At 41.8% G+C, this 12,175-nt stretch overlaps 1 protein-coding gene across 1 annotated transcript in view; it reads left to right on the forward strand.

Annotated features, from left to right (window-relative positions):
• The window catches only part of myo6a (myosin VIa), a 135,665-nt gene that overhangs the window by 57,553 nt on the left and 65,937 nt on the right, over positions 1-12,175 (forward strand). The window lies entirely within an intron of this gene.

Raw genomic sequence — 12,175 nt, forward strand, 5'->3', positions numbered from 1 at the left:
ATATATATATATATATTTAAATAATCTGATGATGCAGGTTTTATTGTGTTGATTTGTACCTTAAAGGGAGATTTGTCAAGTATTTAATCCTCTTATCATCATGGGAGTGGACAAATATGATGCTTTATGTAAATGTATATATATATTTATTATTGTAAATCAATTAACAACACAAAACAATGACAGATATTGTCCAGAAACCCTCACAGGTACTGCATTTAGCATAAAACAATATGCTCCAATCATAACATGTCAAACTGCAGCCCAACAGGCAACAACAGCTGTCAGTGTGTCAGTGTGCTGACTTGACTATGACTTGCCCCAAACTGCATGTGATGATCATAAAGTGGGCATGTCTGTAAAGGGGAGACTCGTGGGTACCCATAGAACCCATTTACATTCACTGATCTGGAGGTCAGAGGTCAAGGGACCCCTTTGAAAATGACCATGACAGTTTTTCCTCGCAAAAACTTAGCGTAAGTTTGGAGCGTTATTTAACCTCCTTTGCGACAAGCTAGTATGACATGGTTGGTACCGATGGATTCTTTAGGTTTTCTTGTTTCATGTGATACCAGGATCTTCACTCTAGCTTTAAAACTGAGCCCGCTACAACCTCTGAAATATTGGCGGCCCGTCAGATTTTTAAGAGGTTAATTAAATATCGCAAGTTGCAGGGCAGATGGTTGATGTATTGCTGCTTGTCTTGTTATCAGTCCAGAGAGACGAGCAAACACCTACTCACTTCAGCTGACATCAGGACATAGAGTAAAGTGAAAGGAGGCTCAGAGGAGCTGGTTAGCAGCGTGAGAACATCTGTCTGACTCGTCCTCCTCGTCTCAGTGTCCAGAAAGACGCTCGCAGACAAACATCGCGGCAAACCTGCATGTTAACGCCAACAGTTATTATCAATAAAGTGGTGGTGAGCCATCTGGACGTCTACTTCTGTTGGTAGCTTCCTACATTTCCCAGAAGGCTTTGTGACAACCACTTCTACTAGGGATGTCACTAGAACCGATTCTCCAGTACCAAGTCGATGCCAAAATTCTGAAAACGTGACAGTACTCGTTTTTCTACAGAACTGCAGGACGACATAGGAAATGTGTTTGAGACGCAGTAAACTCACTATCGATGCGTCCTATTGTTCTCTGATGATGCTACATTGCGAACAACAAATCCGTGTTGAAATCAGCAGGTCGAGAGCTCCGTTAGCCGTTAGCTCCGTGCAGGATTGTGCTGCAAATAGCTGCTAACAGCTGCTAACGACTAGGGTTAACTAACTCTCGTCCTGCCATTGACTTACAGTATGATGCATTCAGGTTCTATTCAGTAAAATGAGTATTGGGCAAAGGTAAATCGCATCGCCCTGAAGGGAAGAAATCAATAATTTGCCCCAAAATGCTCCTCTAGAGTCCAACATCAAAACTGCACCCATAGCAGTTGTCGTTATAGAGAAATAGCAGAGCGTAGAAAGCTGCGATTGACCAATCAGAATCGAGTATTCAACAACACCACTGACCTCACATGTCCTTTTGCTCTTGGCAGCGTTCTGCAGACAGCATATAAAGCAAAAATCATATTACAAGTAGTCAAAAATAACACATATTTGTGTCACATTTGCTATTTTCTCCACCTCAGTGCCTCTAAAAGCGCGAGGGGAGGGATCCTGTTTAGAGCCTCTCTCAGTGAAGGTGACCTTTTTTACTTCGCTGCAACTAGAACGGGATCACAAATTATGCTGATAGGAAACATCCTTCTCCGATATTATTAATGGACCCTATTTAGAAAGGCGGACTTGAGTAAAAGCCCAATTTATCCAGGCAAGAGGATGTAATCACAGCAGTGTGAAGTTTGTCTTGTGTTCGTTTATGTCAGATAAAGATATTTATATTTAATTCATATTTTAGTTGAATTGATTTTAAGACTTCTAAAAACAAGGATATAAGCTGGTTTCTCTGTAGCTTGTGTTCATACATTAACATTCTCACCACATGCTAAACTGTGAGAGGCCTAATTAACATGTACTGTGTTTAATTAAATGTGACAATTAGCGTGTCGGAGCACGTGTGGCGCTCTCCTCCTGCTGCAACAAAACACTCAACACACTCTGAAGTTCACACAGTAACAACGTGATTGTGTTTGGATTTATTTGTTGCTCGGTGTCCTCTATCTCACATCATTGTCCGTTTTTTGAATTTTTTATATATATATATATATATTCATATATATATATATATATAAATATTTATATATATATACTGGCACATCCCTCAGTCAGATAAGGGATCAATGAGTCAGGCAGACGAGACTAACATATTCTGTCCCCCCTCAAATCCCTTACTGAGCGTAACAATAAAAATAACTCAGTATCTTAAAATCTCAATATTTAACCTTTGATTTCAGTATTTCCACCACTTTAGTTGAGTAGTAATAAAATGCTATTGATGACTTTTGTTGAGGGATTAACTTTAAAGCAGCGTGACTCGGCCTCAGAGAGAGGTTGACACAAACTCCAGGACAATAAATAAAGTGTCTACAACCAGACAGCGTCTCCGGGCTATTCAGGTTTTAGCGATCCAGTTAAACAAGATAAATGTGAACCTGTGAAGCGTTACGGAGGAAGAGGAGTTGGCCTGAGTATTATAGCTACGGCTCAGTGCTCAACGCCGAGGGACAGCTTCAGGTATTAAAAGGTACCTCGGGCTCACAGTGGAACGAACAGACACCTAAACAAACCCCCCATCAGACCGCGCTGCTCTTTCCTGAAGGGTTCAATGCAGCTAATAACTTGATCCTCAGAGTGATGAAGATGATGAGACGGGAGGGCAGAGACATAGCCACATACCACCAGGCGGTGATGAGAAAATAATACTCATATCCAGGAGGAGAGTTTAGTTTGACCCGTCTCAGTGGTTCAGGTGAGGACACCGAAATACAAGTCATTTGTTTTAAGTCGCTGTAAATGGAATATTTCTGTATTTTGTTGTGTTGGTCAGACAAAAACCAGCAAGCTAAGGATTCTGGGAAATTGTACTGACCGCTTTTGACTTAATGATTGATCAACAAATGAATCTATTATAGGATTTATAGGAAGTTACCGCTCTTATTGTTGTAGTCTGAGTATCGTGACGTCATATCCGTTCCGTATCCGTCAACCAAAACAAACCTCAGAAAGTAGAAAACGCCGGAGGGTCGTCGTGGATACGACCTGCACCCTCCCATGTTAAATCCAGCGTGGTAAACACTACACATCCAGTAAAGGATGGAAACACTTTGGGTTTCACACATTGACAGGAAAAGCAGAGCTAGACAGAGCAGAGCTAAAGCTGCATGCTAACTCTGTCACGGACAGGAAGCGTTATCGTATCACGGTAACGTGGCGGTGGAGCCGGCCGTCGCTCTCGTCTCCGTGGTCAAATGTGCCGACGCTACGACTGTAGAGCACCCAGATACTGACATTTGTGTTCTCTGCATTGAAACGGCCCCGATGGAGCTGACCATGGATGGATAAAGAGAACGGAGCTGACGGGAGAGCTAGAGACCACCTTGGAGAAGTTAGAGGAAGTAGACACGTGGGACTACGTCCGGTTTTCAAAATAAGGTGTTAACAAAGGGAACTGTATATACTAAATACACATATGGAAATCAGATTGATGGATTATATTCACCAGAAGTACAAAACATTACATGTCCCCTATAAATTAAAAAGAAAATACCACTAATCTGTGAGGGTAATGTCTTTATTCTTTGATTTTTAGGTTGCTGGATAATCAATACTTCCTGACAATGACTGATATATTTGACTTCAGGACATCTCTGACTGCATACATGCTGAATATCAAACATTTTTACTGCATTAATTTAGAGATTTTTCCAAAGTAAAAGTCCCTAGAAGTGTGTGATTAAATTTTCCCCCATGGTCTAGTGTTAAAACAGTTAACAAAAATCACAATAAATCGTAATATTGAATCACAATACTTAAAAATTGTGATAGTAATTTTCCTCGCCAAAATTTAGCGCAAGTTTGGAGCGTTATTTAACCTCCTTCACGACAAGCTAGTATGACATGGTTGGTACCGATGGATTTATTAGGTTTTCTAGTTTCATATGATACCAGTATTTTCAATCTAGCTTTGCGTAAACATTTTAATATCATGGTAACTTTGACAGCCCTAATAAAAACATTTCCTTACCTTGTTGGAGATCATGACGCCACAGACAAACAGTCAGATATAGAAACATAAAGGCCGAGACAGACAGACAGACAGACAGACAGACGGACGGAGTGACAACCCCCTCCAGCCAAGTCCCTGTCTGCATTCAGCCTGAACCCAGTCGCTCTGAAGCCTGCGATTGTTTTGCTGGCAGCTCGGCCTCAGCACACACCATCTGAATGCCAAGCCACTCGCCTCGATTTCAAGCCCTCCCACGCAAATGTTTATTTCTCCTCTCTCATCTGTGGAGAGAGAGGAGCCTCGGCGGAGGAATTAAAAGCTGCTCCCTGTCTTTGTCTGTCTCTCAGAGTGTCGGTTGACGCCGGCCGGCCTGTCAGTTACACTCTCTCTATATAAACGGACGTGTATCTGACACATCCCGGCGACACTCTCAATGCTTTCTCTGCATTTATTCAGCGTCTTCTCCCAGATTAAATGTTCTACATCTATACGTCACTATCACAATCATTTGGTGTAATCGTGAGAAAACAAACAAAAGGAGCAGGACTGTCGGAGTGCAGTCTATCACCTCTGGGTGTTGGATTACTGATAGAGGAGAAAGAAGCACCCAGCCGGTTGGATGTGGACGAAGATGTGCTTTCTGGTGCCGAAGAGGTCGCTGTTCTTCCAGAGCAGACGGAGCCGTCAGACTCTCTGCTGGTGGCAGATGGTGGGAGGAATGAAAAGCTGATGGGAGGGAATCACTTCCAACTTGTTTATTCTCTCCATTAAAAGCCCAAAAAAGAAAAAAAACCTTTTGACTGAGAAAGCAAAAGATCCTCTTTGCACAAGGAGGCGGCGGCAGACCTTCTGGGTGGCGGCAGATGGTTGAAGGGATGGGAAAAAATGGCTTCCAACATGTTCATCCCCTTCAGGGAGGAGGAGGACTGAAGGGAAGCTGCACAATAACACTACGGGTTTTATGGGAAATGCCGCCTTAATTCTCAGGCACAACTGCTGTACTATTAGTGGTGATAATATCAGAGCTGGGACGATACACATATCTCCTGATTCAATACTATCACCATACTTGAGTGGCAATTCGATATTACGATTTATTGCAATTTTAACACTAGACCATGGGGAAAAAGGTTCAATTATACACTTCTAGGGACTTTACTTTGGGAAATCTCTAAATGAATCCAGTAAAAATGTTTGACTTTCAGCATGTATGTAGTCAGAGATGTCCTGAAGTCAAATATATCAGTCATTGTCAGGAATTATTTATTATCCAGCAACCCAGAAATCAAAGAATAAAGACATTTCCCTCACACATTAGTGGTGTTTTCTTTTTAATCTATAAGGGACATGTAATGTTTTATACTTCTGGTGAATATAAACTAATCCATCTTATTTCCATAGATGTATTTAGTATCTACAGTTCCCTTTGTTAACATCTTATTTTGAAAAGCTGACGTAGTCCCACGTGTCTACTTCCTGTAACTTCTCCAAGGTGGTCTCTAGCTCTCCCGTCAGCTCCGTTCTCTTTATCCATCCATGGTCAGCTCCATCAGGGCCGTTTCAATACAGAGAACATAATGTCAGTATCTGGGTGCTCTACAGTTGTAGCGTCGGCCCATTTGACCACGGAGACGAGAGCGACGGCCGGCTCGTCCTCCACGTTACCGCGATACGATAATGTTTCCTGTCCGTGAAAGAGTTGGCATGCAGCTTTAGCTCTGCTCTGTCTAGCTCTGCTTTTCCTGTCAATGCGTGAAACCCAAAGTGTTTCCATCCTTTACTGGATGTGTAGTGTTTACCACGCTGGATTTAACATGTGAGGGTGCAGGTCGTATCCACGACAACCCTCCAACGTTTTAGACTTTTTCGTTTCGGCTTTCTGAGGTTTGTTTTGGTTGACGGATACGGAACGGATATGACATCACGTTACTCAGACTACAACAATAAGAGCGGTAACTTCCTTCTACCTCCACATAGACTCAGATGAAGCAGATATATTGATTCTGTCAATAAAAAAAATTGCGATATATATATAAATATATATAGGTGAATCGATTTTTCCCCACCCCTAGTTAATACTTGATGTAATTTAGTACAAACTATTTCAAATGGATCGCGTTTCCAACTGTCAATGGAAAGAACATGTTATAATGTGAATATAAAAGTAGGACTGATAACGAAATATGTTCAAATGGAATATAATATATGTTGATATAGCCTGAGAGATCAGTAGGATGCATGACTCATGACTAAAAATTAGATTTGGTTGGATAGATTTGGAGAAATTTGCAGAACTTTCCAGAACATACGGCGTGTTTTTTTGGCAGATTGAAGTGAAGACGAGTGACGGAGAGTGACAGAGTTCATCCAATCAGCAGTAACGAGGATTCACACTGGTGTCTGAGTGAAGGAGAGAGCTGTCAATCATCTGTTGGACAGACGTCTTTGAAATGATCTAAAAAACATCATCCTCATCCTCTTTAAACCAGAGTTAAGGAAGTGGACATCTTTGGCATCATTTGCAGCAGTTCATCTTGATGTGAAACCAGACTCAAACAGTGAATGTCAGCTTCTTAATTTGCTAAATTGATTGTATTAGTGTCAGTTAGAGTATCATTGCTCTGCTACAACACTGCGATACTCACGATGGACAGTAAAAAGAAATGAGAGCTGTCAAAGTTAACGCGATAATAACGTGTTAATGCTAATTTTTTTAAAGGGACTGTTTGTAACTTCTTATAATATAATTATAATTCTTCTTATAATAAAAAGCTAAATCACCGTCAGACGATAGCCCGTGGGTTCCCAGATTGCATTTCAGCCGATGCGTTTCGCCTCATTTCCCCTCTACACACACTGTTTACCTGCATTCAACCAAAGCCTGCTACAACGTGATTGGTCAATACTACTCAGACTACAAACGGAAACCAGAACTTCTGATGCCCAAATCTTGTTTTCTACAGATCCTACAGTACATGTGAATGCAGAATCTGTTTATAGAGATTATAGATTGGTATTTAACTTAGTATAGTATATAGAAACGATTAATTACTAACTAATTGGCTGATGTGAACAGTTCTTTCCACTTTGGTCTGTACAATACTCAATGTGACGGCGTTGTTCATGGTACTTTTCTGTAGGCGTCTCTCTTTTCCCTGTCACCACCATCACTGCTCGTGTTAAACTCTCCATTTTTATTCCAAAACACATCATTTCCAGAGTGAGTTTCTCCCTCGTTAAGATCCACCAGACCACTAGTATGTAGAGCAGAAGATGTTAAAGTTAATAGTCCAAACAGTCTTATCTTATTTATATGAAAACTGTCACAGATTACGGCTTTGATTTGGTAAAAGGAGAGCAGTAGGTGAATTGAAGAGAGGCGGTGGAGGGTTGGTCTCCCGCCAGCTGGCTGCATCACCTAAGCTGGTTATTTATTTGTCTGGTTATGTAAGCAGGAGGGCAGACGGCTCTGTGTGGGGCTGAGAGAGGGAGAGAGTGGGAGGGAGATTGGATTTAGAGAGAGAATTAAAATCGGCTATTTGTCTTTTTTGTTTCCTTTATTTGTGTATTATTTTGTGCTCGGCATATTTTGGGAAACAGAAATGTAATTATGTGCCATGACAGTAACGCTAATTGAAACACACAGAGTGAGAGAGAGAGAGTGTTAAAGTGGAAGTAAACATGTTGTGTGACTTCCTCAGTAACCTACAATTAAACTAGATTCTATTGTGTGCCTGTAAACACGCTCATTGATGGAGAATGGAGGTGAGGAAGAGGAGATGTTGAAGAAGGTGAGAGTTGAGAGAGTAACAGAGGGAGAGGTTTTAGAGACCTTGATATTGATGCCATAGAAAAGGCCAAACCTGACATCCTGAGAGAGTCCTAAACTAATCAGTTACCATAGTAACCATAACCATAACCATCGCACAATAATAATACATGATTTTGGTGTCACGAGTCACAACTAATCTGACTCATTCCAAGTCCACCCTCAAATCTACTCTGGACCGTAGAGTGTGACGTCACCCGTTGGTTTGTGGACAGCCGTTTTGAAGCCTCGAGTTCGGCATTTTGGCCGTCGCCATCTTGGTTTTTGGCCGTCGCCATCTTGGTGTTTGGTCGTCACCATCTTGTTGTTTGGTTGTCGTCACCATCTTGGTTATTGACTGTCGTCGCCATCTTGGTTTTTGGGTGTCACCATCTTGGTTTTTTGGTCATCAGCATCTTGCTTTACCATCTTAGTTTTTCACCGTTGCCACCTTGGTTTTTGGCTGTCACCATCCTAGTTTTTGGTCGTCACCATCTTGGTGTTTGGTCGTCACCATCTTGTTGTTTGGTTGTCGTCACCATCTTGGTTTTTGGCCGTCGCCATCTTGGTTTTTGGGTGTCACCATCTTGGTTTTTTGGTCATCAGCATCTTGGTTTACCATCTTAGTTTTTCACCGTCGCCACCTTGGTTTTTGGCTGTCACCATCCTAGTTTTTGGTCGTCACCATCTTGGTGTTTGGTCGTCGTCACCATCTTGGTGTTTGGTCGTCGTCACCATCTTGTTGTTTGGTCGTCGTCACCATCTTGGTTTTTTGGTCATCACCATCTTGGTTTTTGGTCACCACCATCTTGCTTTTTGGTCCGTCGCCATCTTGGTTTTGATCGTCACCATCTTGCTTTTTGGTCCGTTGCCATCTTGTTTTTTTTAAACCAGAAGTGACATGAAAGGCTGGAGTTAAGTACAACAGAACGCTTATTAAGATATTTTTAGGCAACCAAGATGTTATGATTAGGGCCGTCAATCGATTCAAATATTTAATCATGGTTAATCACATATTTTTATCTGTTCAAAATGTACCTTAAAGGTCAACATGGGAGTAGTACTCTATTGGTATCAGTACCACTTTAAGGGTGGTGGTATTGTAATATTTTAAACTTTACTCAGCCTTACAAACAAACTATTTTGTCGTTTACACTAATCTACAGGACTTGTTGGGTCAGATGGAGTGACCTGGAAGTGAAGAGAAAGAAAGTGTTTTTATGTGTGAAGAGAAAGATGGAGTGAGACGGTGGGAAGAAAATCAAGTTCAGACAAAACAAGGGAGTGAAAGAGGACAGATAAGATCAGATAACAGAGAGGGTTGTATGATACTTAAACTCACAACAGGGAACATCCAAGTGTGATTTCAACAGAGTGAGAGGACGGGGGGGCGGGGAGGGGGTAAGACCGAGTGGGAGGGTGAAGAGAAAATGGGAGATGCCAATCACGGCGACCCGGCGGCGGGCGAGGTCAGCGGTTAACAGCTTGTGAGAGTGGAGGTGGGATTAGTCCGTCACCCAGCCGGACGCGTCATTAAACAAACCTACAGTAACTCCTGAGGTCTCACCACATCCATCTACATTCCACCCAACATGCCTCCCACTTTATTTAATTCACATGTTTTCTACCTTAAAGCTCCGACTTTTACCGTTTCTAAACGTCAATCTATCATCCCATCATCCAACCTGTGAGCCTCCAACTGACTGCACTTACTTTTTACTTTCTCTCTTAACTTTTAACCATGTTTACTATCTTGTATATGTTTACTATTTTGTGTATTTTGCACATTTTGGTATATTTTTATGCCTCCACGCCGGCGACAGACATGGCAGGTTGTCCGTCCGTCCGGTCCATCCTCGAGAAGGTGATATCTCAGGAACACCTGGAGGGAATTTCTTCAATTTTGGCACAAATGTCCTCTTGGACTCAAGGATTAGTTTTTCGTAGTTAAAGGTCAAGGTCACTTAGACCGTACATACATATATATATCTAGATATATCTATATAGATATATCTAGATATATATATGTATACTGCACATATTGATGTGAATGCACACAGCGTGCAGGTGTAGAAGTGGATGACAGATTGCAGCTTTAGGGGGTCTGTCCGTCTCGCAGCAGGTCGTCCTACCACAACATAACGTGTTAGAGAAACACCACGGAGACACCTGCAGGGATCTGGCGTCAGTATTCTCCGTGATGTTACATGTGGCTTATAAAGGTATGTGCAGAGGAGATAATTTGTCGCTGAGAGAGAGGGAGAGAGAGGGAGAGAGAGGGAGAGGTTGATTTTGGAAGTGGTAATTCGGAGCTTTGAGAGTTCTTTCCCGGCGTGTCCTCGAGTGCACTGCAGCTGAAGTAAAGTCCTGAGCACAAACTTGAGCCCTCGCAGCAGATTAATGTGGTACATTTTATCTGGCCCCTGCGATCGAGTCACTCCTTTCTTTTGTGTGTGTGTGTGTGCCGCTATTGAACCGTGCGCTCACACACAGTTAGAAGCAATTACAATACCTCCACAGAGCCCGCTGCCGGTTATGGTTTCTGCCACGGCTTTATGGCCGCCGCCTCTCACACCCAATCACTCTTTCCTCAGCTGTCAATAACACAATTATCTGCTTGGAAAGTCCTGTTTGGTTTAAAGTGAATGTTAGACTCACTGTATCCCCAGAGGCAGATTCATGATACTTTCATTACTTCAGGCAATTAGCTCCAAGTGTTACACAGCAGAATAGACTCACAGTCTTCAGTTAGCAGTGTTAAGCTAAAAGATCAATAAGAGGGAGTGCTGAGGTCAAAGGTCAGAGGTCAGAGGTGTGTCACCTGTACAGGGATTTAATGGCTATTTATGACCTCGTCATTGACAGGGATATACATCAAGCCTCCGTTTGTTCAGTCTTTAAAATAAATGTGAAAAATGGCAATTTCCCAGAAGCCAAGAAATCACATTACTTGTTTGTCCAGAACTCAACGATAAATTCAGTTTACAGGAATATACTGTAAAACAGGAAAGCAGCAAATCATCGTATTTGAGATATAAAAAATTACTTGACTTCCTTCAGTTCCCTGTCAATCTATGTTTTTTTATTTTTATGTACACACTCACACATAAGACTTCATAAAATCCAGATAATGGAAACAATAAGAAATGTGAGTGGAGATGTCAAGAAAAAAGGAAAAAAACAGCTAACATCATTTAGAAAAATGAAAAAAAATAAAATAAATGACAACAAAATAAGATGAAAAACAAATTAGTAGACGACAATCCAATAAAATCCAATAAAATCCAATAAACACTTGAAAAACAAAAGTTTGGAGCGTTTTTTAATCTTCTACCTGACAAGCTAGTATGACATGGTTGGTACCAATGGTTATTATATATATATTATATCTTGGTTTTTGGCAGTTGCTATCTTAGTTTTTGGTCTTTACCATCTTGGTTTTGTTGGCGCCATCTTGCTTTTTGGCCGTCACCATTTGGGTTTTTGGCTGTCGCCATCTTGTTTTTTGGTCGGCACCGTCTTGGTTTTTGGCTGTCGAGATCTTGGTTTTTGGTCGGCGCCGTCTTGGTTTTTGGCCGTTGCGATCTTGGTTTTTGGCCGTTGCCATCTTGGTTTTTGGTCGGCGCCATCTTGGTTTTTGGTCGGCGCCATCTTGGTTTTTGGTCTGCGCCATCTTGCTTTTTGGCCGTCACCATTTGGGTTTTTGGCCGTTGCCATCTTGTTTTATGGTCGGCGCCGTCTTGCTTTTTGGCCGTCACCATTTGGGTTTTTGATTGGCGCCGTCTTGCTTTTTGGGCGTTGTGATCTTGGTTTTTGGTCCTCACCATCTTGGTTTTTGGTCGTCACCATTTGGGTTTTTGGTTGGTGCCGTCTTGGTTTTTGGTCGGCGCCGTCTTGGTTTTTGGCCATCGCGATCTTGGTTTTTGGCCGTTACCATCTTGGTTTTTGGCCGTTGCTATCTTAGTTTTTGGTCGTCACCATCTTGGTTTTTGGTCGGCGCCATCTTGTTTTTTTTACAACCAGAGGTGACACGATAGGGTGGAGTTAAGTACAACCGAACGCTGAATAAGACATTTTTAGGCAACCAAAATGTATGACTAGGGCTGTCAATCGATTAAAACATTTAATCGTGATTAATGACATATTTTTTATTTGTTCAAAATTTACCTTAAAGGGGGATTTTTTGTATCAACAT

This window comes from Sebastes umbrosus, chromosome 18, assembly GCF_015220745.1.
Source record: "Sebastes umbrosus isolate fSebUmb1 chromosome 18, fSebUmb1.pri, whole genome shotgun sequence".
Taxonomy (NCBI): Eukaryota; Metazoa; Chordata; class Actinopteri; order Perciformes; family Sebastidae; genus Sebastes; species Sebastes umbrosus.